Source organism: Phyllobates terribilis, unplaced genomic scaffold (assembly GCF_046119375.1).
Source record: "Phyllobates terribilis strain yellow unplaced genomic scaffold, ASM4611937v1 Scaffold_3__8_contigs__length_932513732, whole genome shotgun sequence".
NCBI lineage: Eukaryota > Metazoa > Chordata > Amphibia > Anura > Dendrobatidae > Phyllobates > Phyllobates terribilis.
Window position 1 is genome coordinate 869528465 of NW_027362763.1, and position 12953 is coordinate 869541417.

Below are 12953 nucleotides of genomic sequence, written 5' to 3' on the forward strand. Positions count from 1 at the left end.
TTATACCACTCTGACCTCCACGTCTCTTGTAAGGGGCATTAAAAGCGTCTTGTTATACCACTCTGACCTCCACGTCTCTTGTAAGCGGCATTAAAAGAGTCTTGTTATACCACTCTGACCTTCACGTGTCTTGCAAGAGGCATTAAAAGTGTCTTGTTATACCACTCTGACCTCCACGTCTCTTCTGAGGGGCATTATAAGCGTCTTGTTATACCACTCTGACCTCCACTTCTCTTCTGACGTGCATTAAAAGCGTCTTGTTATACCACTCTGACCTCCACGTCTCTTCTGACAGGCATTAAAAGCATCTTGTTATACCACTCTAACCTACACATCTCTTGTAAGGGGCATTAAAAGCGTCTTGTTATACCACTCTGACCTCCACGTCTCTTGTAAGGGGCTTTAAAAGCGTCTTGTTATACCACTCTGACCTTCACGTCTCTTGTAAGGGGCATGAAAGCATCTTGTTATACCACTCTGACCTCCACGTCTCTTGTAATGGGCATTAAAAGCGTCTTGTTATACCAATCTGACCTCCACGTCTCTTCTGACGGGCATTAAAAGCGTCTAGTTATACCACTCTGACCTACACGTCTCTTCTGACGGGCATTAAAAGCATCTTGTTATACCACTCTGACCTCCACATCTCTTGTAAGGGGCATTAAAAGCATCTTGTTATACCACTCTGACCTCCACGTCTCTTGTAGGGGGCATTAAAATCGTCTTGTTATACCACTCTGACCTGCACGTCTCTTGTAAGGAGCATTAAAAGCGTCTTGTTATACCACTCTGAAATCCACGTCTCTTCTGACGGGCATTAAAAGCGTCTTGTTATACCACTCTGACCTCCACATCTCTTGTAAGGGGCATTAAAAGCATCTTGTTAAACCACTCTGACCTCCAGATCTCTTGTAAGGGGCATTAAAAGCGTCTTGTTATAGCACTCTGACCTCCACGTCTCTTGTAAGGGGCATTAAAAGCGTCTTGTTAAAACACTCTGACCTCCACGTGCCTTGTAAGGGGCATTAAAAGCGTCTTGTTATACCTCTCTGACCTCCACGTCATTTCTGAGGGGCATTAAAAGTGTCTTGTTATACCACTCTGACCTTCACGTTTCTTGTAAGGGGCATTGAAAGTATCTTGTTATACCACTGTGACCTCCACGTCTCTTGTAAGGGGCATTAAAAGTGTCTTGTTATACCACTCTGACCTCCACGTCTCTTGTAAGCGGCATTAAAAGCGTCTTGTTTTACCACTCTGACCTCCACGTCTCTTGTAAGGGGTATTAAAGACGACTTGTTATACCACTCTGACCTTCACGTCTCTTGTAAGGGGCATTGAAAGCATCTTGTTATACCACTCTGACCTCCACGTCTCTTGTAACGGGCATTAAAAGCGTCTTGTTATACCAATCTGACCTCCACGTCTCTTCTGACGTGCATTAATAGCATCTTGTTATACCACTCTGACCTCCACATCTCTTGTAAGGGGCATTAAAAGCGTCTTGTTATACCACTCTGACCTCCACGTCTCTTGTAAGGGGCATTAAAAGCGTCTTGTTATACCACTCTGACCTACACGTCTCTTGTAAGGGGCATTAAAGGCGTCTTGTTATACCACTCTGACCTTCACTTCTCTTGTAAGGGGCATTGAAAGCATCTTGTTATACCACTCTGACCTCCACGTCTCTTCTAAAGGGCATTAAAAGCCTGTTGTTATACCACTCTGACCTCCACTTCTCTTCTGACGTGCATTAAAAGCGTCTTGTTATACCACTCTGACCTCCACGTCTCTTCTGACAGGCATTAAAAGCATCTTGTTATACCACTCTAACCTCCACATCTCTTGTAAGGGGCATTAAAAGCGTCTTGTTATACCACTCTGACCACCACTTCTCTTCTGACAGGCATTAAAAGCGTCTTGTTATACCACTCTGACCTCCACATTTCTTGTAAGGCGCATTAAAAGCGTCTTGTTATACCACTCTGACCTCCACGTCTCTTGTAAGGGGCTTTAAAAGCGTCTTGTTATACCACTCTGACCTTCACGTCTCTTGTAAGGGGCATGAAAGCATCTTGTTATACCACTCTGACCTCCACGTCTCTTGTAATGGGCATTAAAAGCGTCTTGTTATACCAATCTGACCTCCACGTCTCTTCTGACGGGCATTAAAATCGTCTAGTTATACCACTCTGACCTACACGTCTCTTCTGACGGGCATTAAAAGCATCTTGTTATACCACTCTGACCTCCACATCTCTTGTAAGGGGCATTAAAAGCATCTTGTTATACCACTCTGACCTCCACGTCTCTTGTAGGGGGCATTAAAATCGTCTTGTTATACCACTCTGACCTGCACGTCTCTTGTAAGGAGCATTAAAAGCGTCTTGTTATACCACTCTGAAATCCACGTCTCTTCTGACGGGCATTAAAAGCGTCTTGTTATACCACTCTGACCTCCACATCTCTTGTAAGGGGCATTAAAAGCATCTTGTTAAACCACTCTGACCTCCAGATCTCTTGTAAGGGGCATTAAAAGCGTCTTGTTATACCACTCTGACCTCCACGTCTCTTGTAAGGGGCATTAAAAGCGTCTTGTTAAAACACTCTGACCTCCACGTGCCTTGTAAGGGGCATTAAAAGCATCTTGTTATACCTCTCTGACCTCCACGTCATTTCTGAGGGGCATTAAAAGTGTCTTGTTATACCACTCTGACCTTCACGTTTCTTGTAAGGGGAATTGAAAGTATCTTGTTATACCACTCTGACCTCCACGTCTCTTGTAAGGGGCATTAAAAGCGTCTTGTTATACCACTCTGACCTCCACGTCTCTTGTAAGCGGCATTAAAAGCGTCTTGTTTTACCACTCTGACCTCCACGTCTTTTGTAAGGGGTATTAAAGGCGACTTGTTATACCACTCTGACCTTCACGTCTCTTGTAAGGGTCATTGAAAGCATCTTGTTATACCACTCTGACCTCCACGTCTCTTGTAACGGGCATTAAAAGCGTCTTGTTATACCAATCTGACCTCCACGTCTCTTCTGACGGGCATTAAAAGTGTCTTGTTATACCACTCTGACCTCCTCATCTCTTGCAAGGGGCATTAAAAGCGTCTTGTTATACCACTCTGACCTCCACGTGTCTTGTAAGGGGCATTAAAAGCATCTTGTTATACCACTCTGACCTCCACGTCTCTTCTGAAGGGCATTAAAAGCATCTTGTTATACCACTCTGACCTCCACTTCTCTTCTGACGGGCATTAAAAGTGTCTTGTTATACCACTCTGACCTCCCTGTCTCTTCTGACCGGCATTAAAAGCATCTTGTTATACCACTCTGACCTCCACATCTCTTGTAAGGGGCATTAAAAGCGTCTTGTTATACCACTCTGACCTCCACGTCTCTTCTGACGGGCATTAAAAGCTTCTAGTTATGCCACTCTGACCTCCACGTCTCTTCTGACGGGCATTAAAAGCATCTTGTTATACCACTCTGACCTCCACATCTCTTGTAAGGGGCATTAAAAGCATCTTGTTATACCACTTTGACCTCCACGTCTCTTGTAGGGGGCATTAAAAGCGTCTTGTTATACCACTCTGACCTGCACGTCTCTTGTAAGGAGCATTAAAAGCGTCTTGTTATACCACTCTGACCTTCACGTGTCTTGCAAGAGGCATTAAAAGTGTCTTGTTATACCACTCTGACCTCCACGTCTCTTCTGAGGGGCATTATAAGCGTCTTGTTATACCACTCTGACCTCCACTTCTCTTCTGACGTGCATTAAAAGCGTCTTGTTATACCACTCTGACCTCCACGTCTCTTCTGACAGGCATTAAAAGCATCTTGTTATACCACTCTGACCTCCACGTCTCTTGTAAGGGGCTTTAAAAGCGTCTTGTTATACCACTCTGACCTTCACGTCTCTTGTAAGGGGCATGAAAGCATCTTGTTATACCACTCTGACCTCCACGTCTCTTGTAATGGGCATTAAAAGCGTCTTGTTATACCAATCTGACCTCCACGTCTCTTCTGACCGGCATTAAAAGCGTCTAGTTATACCACTCTGACCTACACGTCTCTTCTGACGGGCATTAAAAGCATCTTGTTATACCACTCTGACCTCCACATCTCTTGTAAGGGGCATTAAAAGCATCTTGTTATACCACTCTTACCTCCACGTCTCTTGTAGGGGGCATTAAAATCGTCTTGTTATACCACTCTGACCTGCACGTCTCTTGTAAGGAGCATTAAAAGCGTCTTGTTATACCACTCTGAAATCCACGTCTCTTCTGACGGGCATTAAAAGCGTCTTGTTATACCACTCTGACCTCCACATCTCTTGTAAGGGGCATTAAAAGCATCTTGTTAAACCACTCTGACCTCCAGATCTCTTGTAAGGGGCATTAAAAGCGTCTTGTTATACCACTCTGACCTCCACGTCTCTTGTAAGGGGCATTAAAAGCGTCTTGTTAAAACACTCTGACCTCCACGTGCCTTGTAAGGGGCATTAAAAGCGTCTTGTTATACCTCTCTGACCTCCACATCATTTCTGAGGGGCATTAAAAGTGTCTTGTTATACCACTCTGACCTTCACGTTTCTTGTAAGGGGCATTGAAAGTATCTTGTTATACCACTCTGACCTCCACGTCTCTTGTAAGGGGCATTAAAAGCGTCTTGTTATACCACTCTGACCTCCACGTCTCTTGTAAGCGGCATTAAAAGCGTCTTGTTTTACCACTCTGACCTCCACGTCTCTTGTAAGGGGTATTAAAGACGACTTGTTATACCACTCTGACCTTCACGTCTCTTGTAAGGGGCATTGAAAGCATCTTGCTATACCACTCTGACCTCCACATCTCTTGTAACGGGCATTAAAAGCGTCTTGTTATACCAATCTGACCTCCACGTCTCTTCTGACGTGCATTAAAAGCATCTTGTTATACCAATCTGACCTCCACATCTCTTGTAAGGGGCATTAAAAGCATCTTGTTATACCACTCTGACCTCCACGTCTCTTGTAGGGGGCATTAAAAGCGTCTTGTTATACCACTCTGACCTGCACGTCTCTTGTAAGGAGCATTAAAAGCGTCTTGTTATACCACTCTGACCTTCACGTGTCTTGTAAGAGGCATTAAAAGTGTCTTGTTATACCACTCTGACCTCCACGTCTCTTCTGAGGGGCATTATAAGCGTCTTGTTATACCACTCTGACCTCCACGTCTCTTGTAAGGGGCATTGAAAGCATCTTGTTATACAACTCTGACCTCCACGTCTCTTGTAAAGGGCATTAAAAGCATCTTTTTATACCACTCTGACCTCCACGTCTCTTCTGATGGGCATTAAAAGCGTCTTGTTATACCACTCTGACCTCCACGTCTCTTGTAAGGGGCATTAAAAGCGTCTTGTTAAAACACTCTGACCTCCACGTGCCTTGTAAGGGGCATTAAAAGCGTCTTGTTATACCTCTCTGACCTCCACATCATTTCTGAGGGGCATTAAAAGTGTCTTGTTATACCACTCTGACCTTCACGTTTCTTGTAAGGGGCATTGAAAGTATCTTGTTATACCACTCTGACCTCCACGTCTCTTGTAAGGGGCATTAAAAGCGTCTTGTTATACCACTCTGACCTCCACGTCTCTTGTAAGCGGCATTAAAAGCGTCTTGTTTTACCACTCTGACCTCCACGTCTCTTGTAAGGGGTATTAAAGACGACTTGTTATACCACTCTGACCTTCACGTCTCTTGTAAGGGGCATTGAAAGCATCTTGCTATACCACTCTGACCTCCACATCTCTTGTAACGGGCATTAAAAGCGTCTTGTTATACCAATCTGACCTCCACGTCTCTTCTGACGTGCATTAAAAGCATCTTGTTATACCACTCTGACCTCCACATCTCTTGTAAGGGGCATTAAAAGCATCTTGTTATACCACTCTGACCTCCACGTCTCTTGTAGGGGGCATTAAAAGCGTCTTGTTATACCACTCTGACCTGCACGTCTCTTGTAAGGAGCATTAAAAGCGTCTTGTTATACCACTCTGACCTTCACGTGTCTTGTAAGAGGCATTAAAAGTGTCTTGTTATACCACTCTGACCTCCACGTCTCTTCTGAGGGGCATTATAAGCGTCTTGTTATACCACTCTGACCTCCACGTCTCTTGTAAGGGGCATTGAAAGCATCTTGTTATACAACTCTGACCTCCACGTCTCTTGTAAAGGGCATTAAAAGCATCTTTTTATACCACTCTGACCTCCACGTCTCTTCTGATGGGCATTAAAAGCGTCTTGTTATACCACTCTGACCTCCACATCTCTTGTAAGGGGCATTGAAAGCTTATTGTTATACCACTCTGACCTCCACTTCTCTTGTAAGGGGCATTAAAAGCGCCTTGTTATACCACTCTGACCTCCACGTCTCTTGTAATGGGCATTAAAAGCGTCTTGATATACCACTCTGACCTCCACGTCTCTTGAAAGGGGCTTTAAAAGCGTCTTGTTATACCACTCTGACCTCCACGTCTCTTGTAAGGGGCATTAAAAGCATCTTGTTAAGCTACTGGGACCTCCACGAGTCTTCGAACGGGCATTGCATTTCCTTCTAATTTTTGGAAGGTTTTGCTTGGAAGGCATAAGCAAATACTATGGGAGACCCACTCCCCAATAATGGGAATAATGTTTGTAATATGCTGTACAGCATGGCTCTAGTAAAGGGCATTGCAAGTTGTTCCGTCTTAATTTTGGGAAGCTTTTGCATGGAAGGCATAAGAAAATACTAAGTGAGACCCACTCCAAAATAATGGGACTCATGTTTGTAATATGCTGTACTGCATGGCTCTTGAAAGGGGCATTGCAATTGCTCCATCCTAATTTTTGGAAGCCTTTGCTTGGAAGGCATAATAAGTAAATACTATGGGAGACCCACTCCCCAATAATGGGAATAATGTTTATATTATGCTATACTGCATGGCTCTTGTAAGGGGCATTGCAAGTTGCTCCGTCTTAATTTTGGGAAGCTTTTGCTTGGAAGGCATAAGCAAATACTATGGGAGACCCACTCCTAAATAGTGGGACTTATGTTTGTAATATGCTGTACTGCATGGCTCTTGTAAGGGCCATTGCAAGTTGCTCCGTCCTAATTTTTGGAAGCTTTTGCTTGGAAGGCATAAGCAAATACTATGGGAGACCCACTCCCCAATAATGGGAATAATGTTTGTAATATGCTGTACTGCATGGCTCTAGTAAGGGGCATTGCAAGTTGCTCCGTCTTAATTTTGGGAAGCTTTTGCATGGAAGGTATAAGCAAATACTATGGGAGACCCACTCCCCAATAATGTGACTTATGTTTGTAATATGCTGTACTGCATGGCTCTTGAAAGGGCCATTGCAACTTGCTCCGTCCTAATTTTTGGAAGCTTTTGCTTGGAAGGCATAAGCAAATACTATGGGAGACCCACTCCCCAATAATGGGAATAATGTTTGTAATATGCTGTACTGCATGGCTCTTGTAAGGGGCATTGCAAATTGCTCCGTCCTAATTTTTAGAAGCTTTTGCTTGGAAGGCATAAGCAAATACTATGGGAGACCCACTCCCCAATAATGGGAATAATATTTTTAAGATGGTGTACTGTATGGCTCTTGTAAGGGGCATTGAAAGCATCTTGTTAAGCTACTGGGACCTCCACGTCTTTTCCGTGGGGCATTAAAACCGTCTTGTTATCTACTGTGACCTCCACCACTTTTCCGAGGGACATTAAAAACGTCTTATTAAGCTACTGTGACCTCCACGTCTCTTCAAAGGGGCATTAAAAGCGTCTTCTTAAGCCACTCTGAACTCCACAGCTCTTCCAAGGGGCATTGAAATGTTGTTTTTAATTACCTCTAACCTCCACGACTCTTCCAATGGGCATTGCATTTCCTCCTAATTTTAGCCAGCTTTTGCTTTTCAATGCAAAGGCGAAAACTAAGGGAGACCCACTCCCCAATAATGGGTAGAAGGTTTTGGGTACGCTGTAATCCACGTCTGCTTCAAGGGGCATTGCAGTTCCTCATAATTTTTGGAAAGCCTTCCATTCACTGCTTAGGCTAACAGTGTACAGGAGTAGTGTTGAGCCACCCCCGTAGTGTTCGAGTTCGGTTCGGTTCGTCGAACAGTTCGTCGAACACCTTCGAACACCATTAAAACAAATGGCAGGCAAACAGAAACACATAGAAAACACCTTCAAAGGTGTCCAAAAGCTGACAAACTGCTCAGAAGACACAACTGACACATGGAAAAGTGACAAGTACATATAGTCATGCAAAAAGAAAAGAGGTGGAGGAGTAAAAGGAGGGGGAGACACAGATATAGGCATGTCATGCCCTTCTAAAACCAAAAAAGTGCAAAGCCGACACGGCCAGTCCGTTCCTGCCCATGAGACCCCCGTGTCGCCAGGTTTGTGCCAGAGCTGCGGTGGACCCTGATGGCCAGCCCCCCTCTCCCAATACTGGCGCCTGTCCGCTGGTGGGTCGAGCGAGACCCCTGCGGTGGAGGCAGGTCTAAACTTTTTAATTTAAATTGTCTCTCTAATTTGAATGAGTACACTTTAAATACTTTTACAAGGATCTATTGGAGGGCAAGTCTCATGCCAGCAGCCGCGTAATTCCAGCTCCAGTAGCGTCCACTAAAGCTGCTGCAGTTAAAAAGCTTTTATAAGGATCGAGCTCGGCTGTTCACCGCAAGGCGTCCTACCGCCAGTCCCAGCCCCTGTGCCTTGGGGTGCCTCCCTGATGCTCTTCACTGAGTGACCCGGGGGCCCGAACCATATCCTTTGAAAAAATTAAGTGTCCAAACTACAGGTGGTGTAGCTTGCTTAACAGCTGGGATAATCCGCTGACTAGCACACACTGCTACTAGGCACAAAGTATTTCCTGGGCTAGATGCAGTTAAAAATTTGTAATTAGATACTCTCATTGGATGCTGAGAAAGCATTCCATAGAGTCTCCTAGCACGCCATATATTATTCTCTTAAAACGTTGGGGTAGGGGTCTAGGGGACCCTTTTATAGCCAAAATCACGGCCCTATATCGCAATACGTCACCTAGGCTGAAGATAAATGGAACATTTTCATCAACTATCATAATCACCAATGGGACAAGGCAGTGATGTCCTCTGTCCCCTCTCTTATACATCCTAGTGACGGAGCATCTGCTCTCATCAATTCACCATAACCCCAATATTAGGTGGATTGAGGTGGGAGGCACCGAGTGCAAGTGCTCTGCATTTGCTGATGATGTCCTAGTATATATCACTCAATCACATCCATCCATCCCTGCTGTTATGGCTGAAATAGATCACTTTGTTACATGGTCAAATTTTAAAATCAGAGCAGCGAAGTCTGATGCCCTCGGTGTCTCCCTCCCCAAACCCATACAGGATTCCATCCAGTCCAACTTTCCCTTTGCCTGGACCTCACAGGGTATCAAATACTTAGGAATTTGTATTCATAGAGACCTTTCCCATCTATGTTATCTTAATTTTGGGCCCTTTATTGAACAACTCCATACAGACCATAGTTGGCAAGTTAGAAATGTAAGATTCACTACGTGAACCACTGGTGTTTTGTGGAAAAGCACATGTACACTGTGCTCCAAATTATTATTCAAAAAGTGTTTAGGAGTGATAAGGTAAGAATTTTTTTGTTTGTCAGTTAAACTCATTGATGGTGATGTGTGTCAGGGCTCTTTATATCACTGTAAGCAATTGCAGACACCTGTGCTAATTAGTTTGGCAGGTGTGTCCAATGAAAGGCAAGACTACTTAAGAAGGCTGTCCCACATTATTAAGCAGCCTACATTTTCTTCCCAAGAAGGAAAGAAAAAGGATGTGTTGGCTGCTGAGAAGCAACAAATTGTGGAGTGTTTAGATCAAGGCATGACTACAATCAACATTGCCAAGACACTTCATCCTGATCATCGCACAATCAAGAAGTATGTAGCTGATTCACAGTACACATGTGTGCGTGCTGATAAGGGAAAATTGAGGAATCTTTCCTACAGGCAATTACGTCAGGTTAAAAGAGCAGCGGCAAAAAAGCCTTGTCATAGCAGCAGACAAGTTTTTGAAGCTGCTGGTGCCTCCAACGTCCCCCGAACAACAAGATGCAGGGTCCTTCAGAGGTTTGCAGCTGTGCGTAAGCCATCCTGTCGACCTCCTCTATCCACTGTACACAAGAATAAACGGCTCCAGTGGGCCAAACAATACATGAAGACTGACTTTAAAACTTCAAGGAGGAGGTGGAGTAATCCTTTGGGCTGGAATCATGGGGAGAGAGATTGTCGGCCCCTTTAGGATCCCTGAAGGGGTAAAGATGAACTCCATAATGTATGTGGAGTTTCTCAAACAGCACTTCCTGCTATGGTTCAAGAAGAAGAACCGTGTATTCCGCAGCAAGATCATTTTCATGCATGATAATGCACCGTCTCATGCTGCACATAACACATCTGCATCTCTGGCTGATATGGGCATAAAAGGGGACAAACTTATGGTGTGACCCCCATGCTCCCCTGACCACAACCCTATTGAGAACCTCTGGAGCATCATCAAAAGGAGTGTCTATGATGGCGGGAGGCAGTTCACATCTAAGCAACAGCTCTGGGAGGGTATTCTGTCCTCATGCAAAACAATTGAAGCAGAAACCATCCAAAACCTGACAAATTCAATGGGCGAGAGAGTTCAGAAGCTTCTTTCGAACAAGGGATCCTATGTGCAAATGTAACATCATCGAGAATAAAGTTTTGAGTTGAAAACTGTTTGATTTCAGTTTCTAATAACCCGCTAATGCTTATAATTTCAAAAATGACCATGTTTTTGTTCTTTATTAAAATGAAAAGGTTGATCGAAGAGTGTGGGGGATCTAAGAGTGTGGCAACCCAGTAGTCAGGATTATTTCGAATTCTGACAATCTGAGGGTCATGTTGCAGGTAGTGTGGCAAGAAAGCACTCATGTGTCTTGCGCATCTAGGAGCCCCAAAATTATTTTCCGGGCTAGATGCAGCTAAAAATTATTATTTATTTGAAAGCTGGTGGAGCTTAGTATAGATGGCCTAATAGAATCAGTACTGCGAACTGCTACAAGGCCCAAATTATTTTCCAGCCAAGATACAGATAAACATGATTAGTAATTTTAAATCTGATGGAGTTTAGTATAGATGGCCTAATAGAATAAGTACTGCACACTGCTACAAGGCCCAAATTATTTTCCAGCCAGGATACAGATAAACATGATTAGTAATTTTAAATCTGGTGGAGTTTAGTATAGATGGCCTAATAGAATCAGTACTGCACACTGCTACAAGGCCCAAATTATTTTCCAGCCAAGATACAGATAAACATGATTAGTAATTTTAATTCTGGTGGAGTTTAGTATAGATGGCCTAATAGAATCAGTACTGCACACTGCTACAAGGCCCAAATTATTTTCCAGCTAAGATGCAGATAAACATTATTAGTAATTTCAAAGCTTAAAACGGTTGGTGAGGTGATTTTAACAAATCATCAAGCTTTTACTCTCCCCAGGATGACACAGGTGTAGAAAAGTCATTTCGGATCCATGATTCATCTTTATGAACGTGAGTCTGTCTACATTATTAGTGGAGAGCCGCGTGCGCTTATCTGTCAGCACACCACCAGCAGCGCTGAACACACATTCAGACAGAACGCTGGCTGCGAGGCATGACAAGATCTCCAAGGCATAAGTGGTGAGCTCCGGCCATTTATCCAGATTGGAAGCCCAAAAAGAGCAAGGGTCCAGTGACACAGTCATGACTTCAATGTTTACTTGGAGATACTCCTGTACCATCGTCTCTAGGCGTTGACTATGTGTCAGACTTCTTGTCTCCTGTGGCCTTGCAAAGGATGGGCTAAAAAAGTGGTGAAATGATTCCGCAAAATTGATGTTACCAGCAGATACTGTGTTTCTGTTACGTTTTGAGTGCTGAATACTCGACGGTCCCACGGTTGGCAAGTTGGAACTGTGAGATTCACTATGTGCACCACTAGTGTTTTGGAGAAAAGCACATGTAAGATTCTGCAACTGTCTCTCCTGATATTCCTGCATGCGTGCATCTCTTTCTATGGCAGGAATAATTTCTGCAAATTTACTTTTGCACCAGGGATCTAACAGTTTGGCATCCCAGTAGTCTGGATTATTTCTAATTCTCACAATTCGAGGGTCATGTTGCAGGTAGTGCAGCAAGAAGGCACTCATGTGTCTTGCGCATCCAGGAGCACCAAGTCCCTGTTGTGTTGGTGGCGATGTAACAATCATGCTTCCTTCCTCTGCCTTCTCCCCCAACCTCGCACAACAGAAATGTGATCAAGGTCTCCCTCATCTGATGAGTCTTCAAACAGTTCGTCCTCCACTTCGTCGTGGGCTCCTGCACCTTCCTCACTAGTTTGGCTGCTTCCATGTGCCCTGTTAAATCCATCTCCCTCACCCTCACATGCCTGCTGCCTTGGTGCTGCCGACCGTCTGGACCTTACAGATGTTAGCCCTTCCGCATACAACTACTCCTCCTCTACTTCCTCTACCTCCTCTTGTGCCACCACCTGACTCCGAATTCTGTTTAACATGTGCTCCAGCATGAAAATCACCGGAATAGTCATGCTTATAATGGCTTCGTCAGCACTAAACATCTTTGTCGCCATTTCAAAACTGTGCAGAAGAGTGCATAGGTCCCTGATCTGAGACCACTCCTCCAGCGTGATTTGCCCCACCTCTGGATCTCGTTGGCCCAGGCTATACGTCAGAACGTATTGCACAAGGGCTTGTCGGTGCTGCCACAGTCGCTGCAACATGTGCAGAGTTGAATTCCACCGGGTAGGCACATTGCATTTTAGCCGGTGAAGTGACAGGCCCAACTACTTCTGTAGAGATGTAAGTCGCTGAGCTGCGGGATGCGAACGGCGGAAGTG

The 12953-nt window shown here is 44.4% G+C and overlaps 1 protein-coding gene across 1 annotated transcript in view; it reads left to right on the top strand.

Moving 5' to 3' along the window:
* The window catches only part of LOC141257730 (proton-coupled folate transporter-like), a 1024054-nt gene that overhangs the window by 879652 nt on the left and 131449 nt on the right, over positions 1–12953 (top strand). The window lies entirely within an intron of this gene.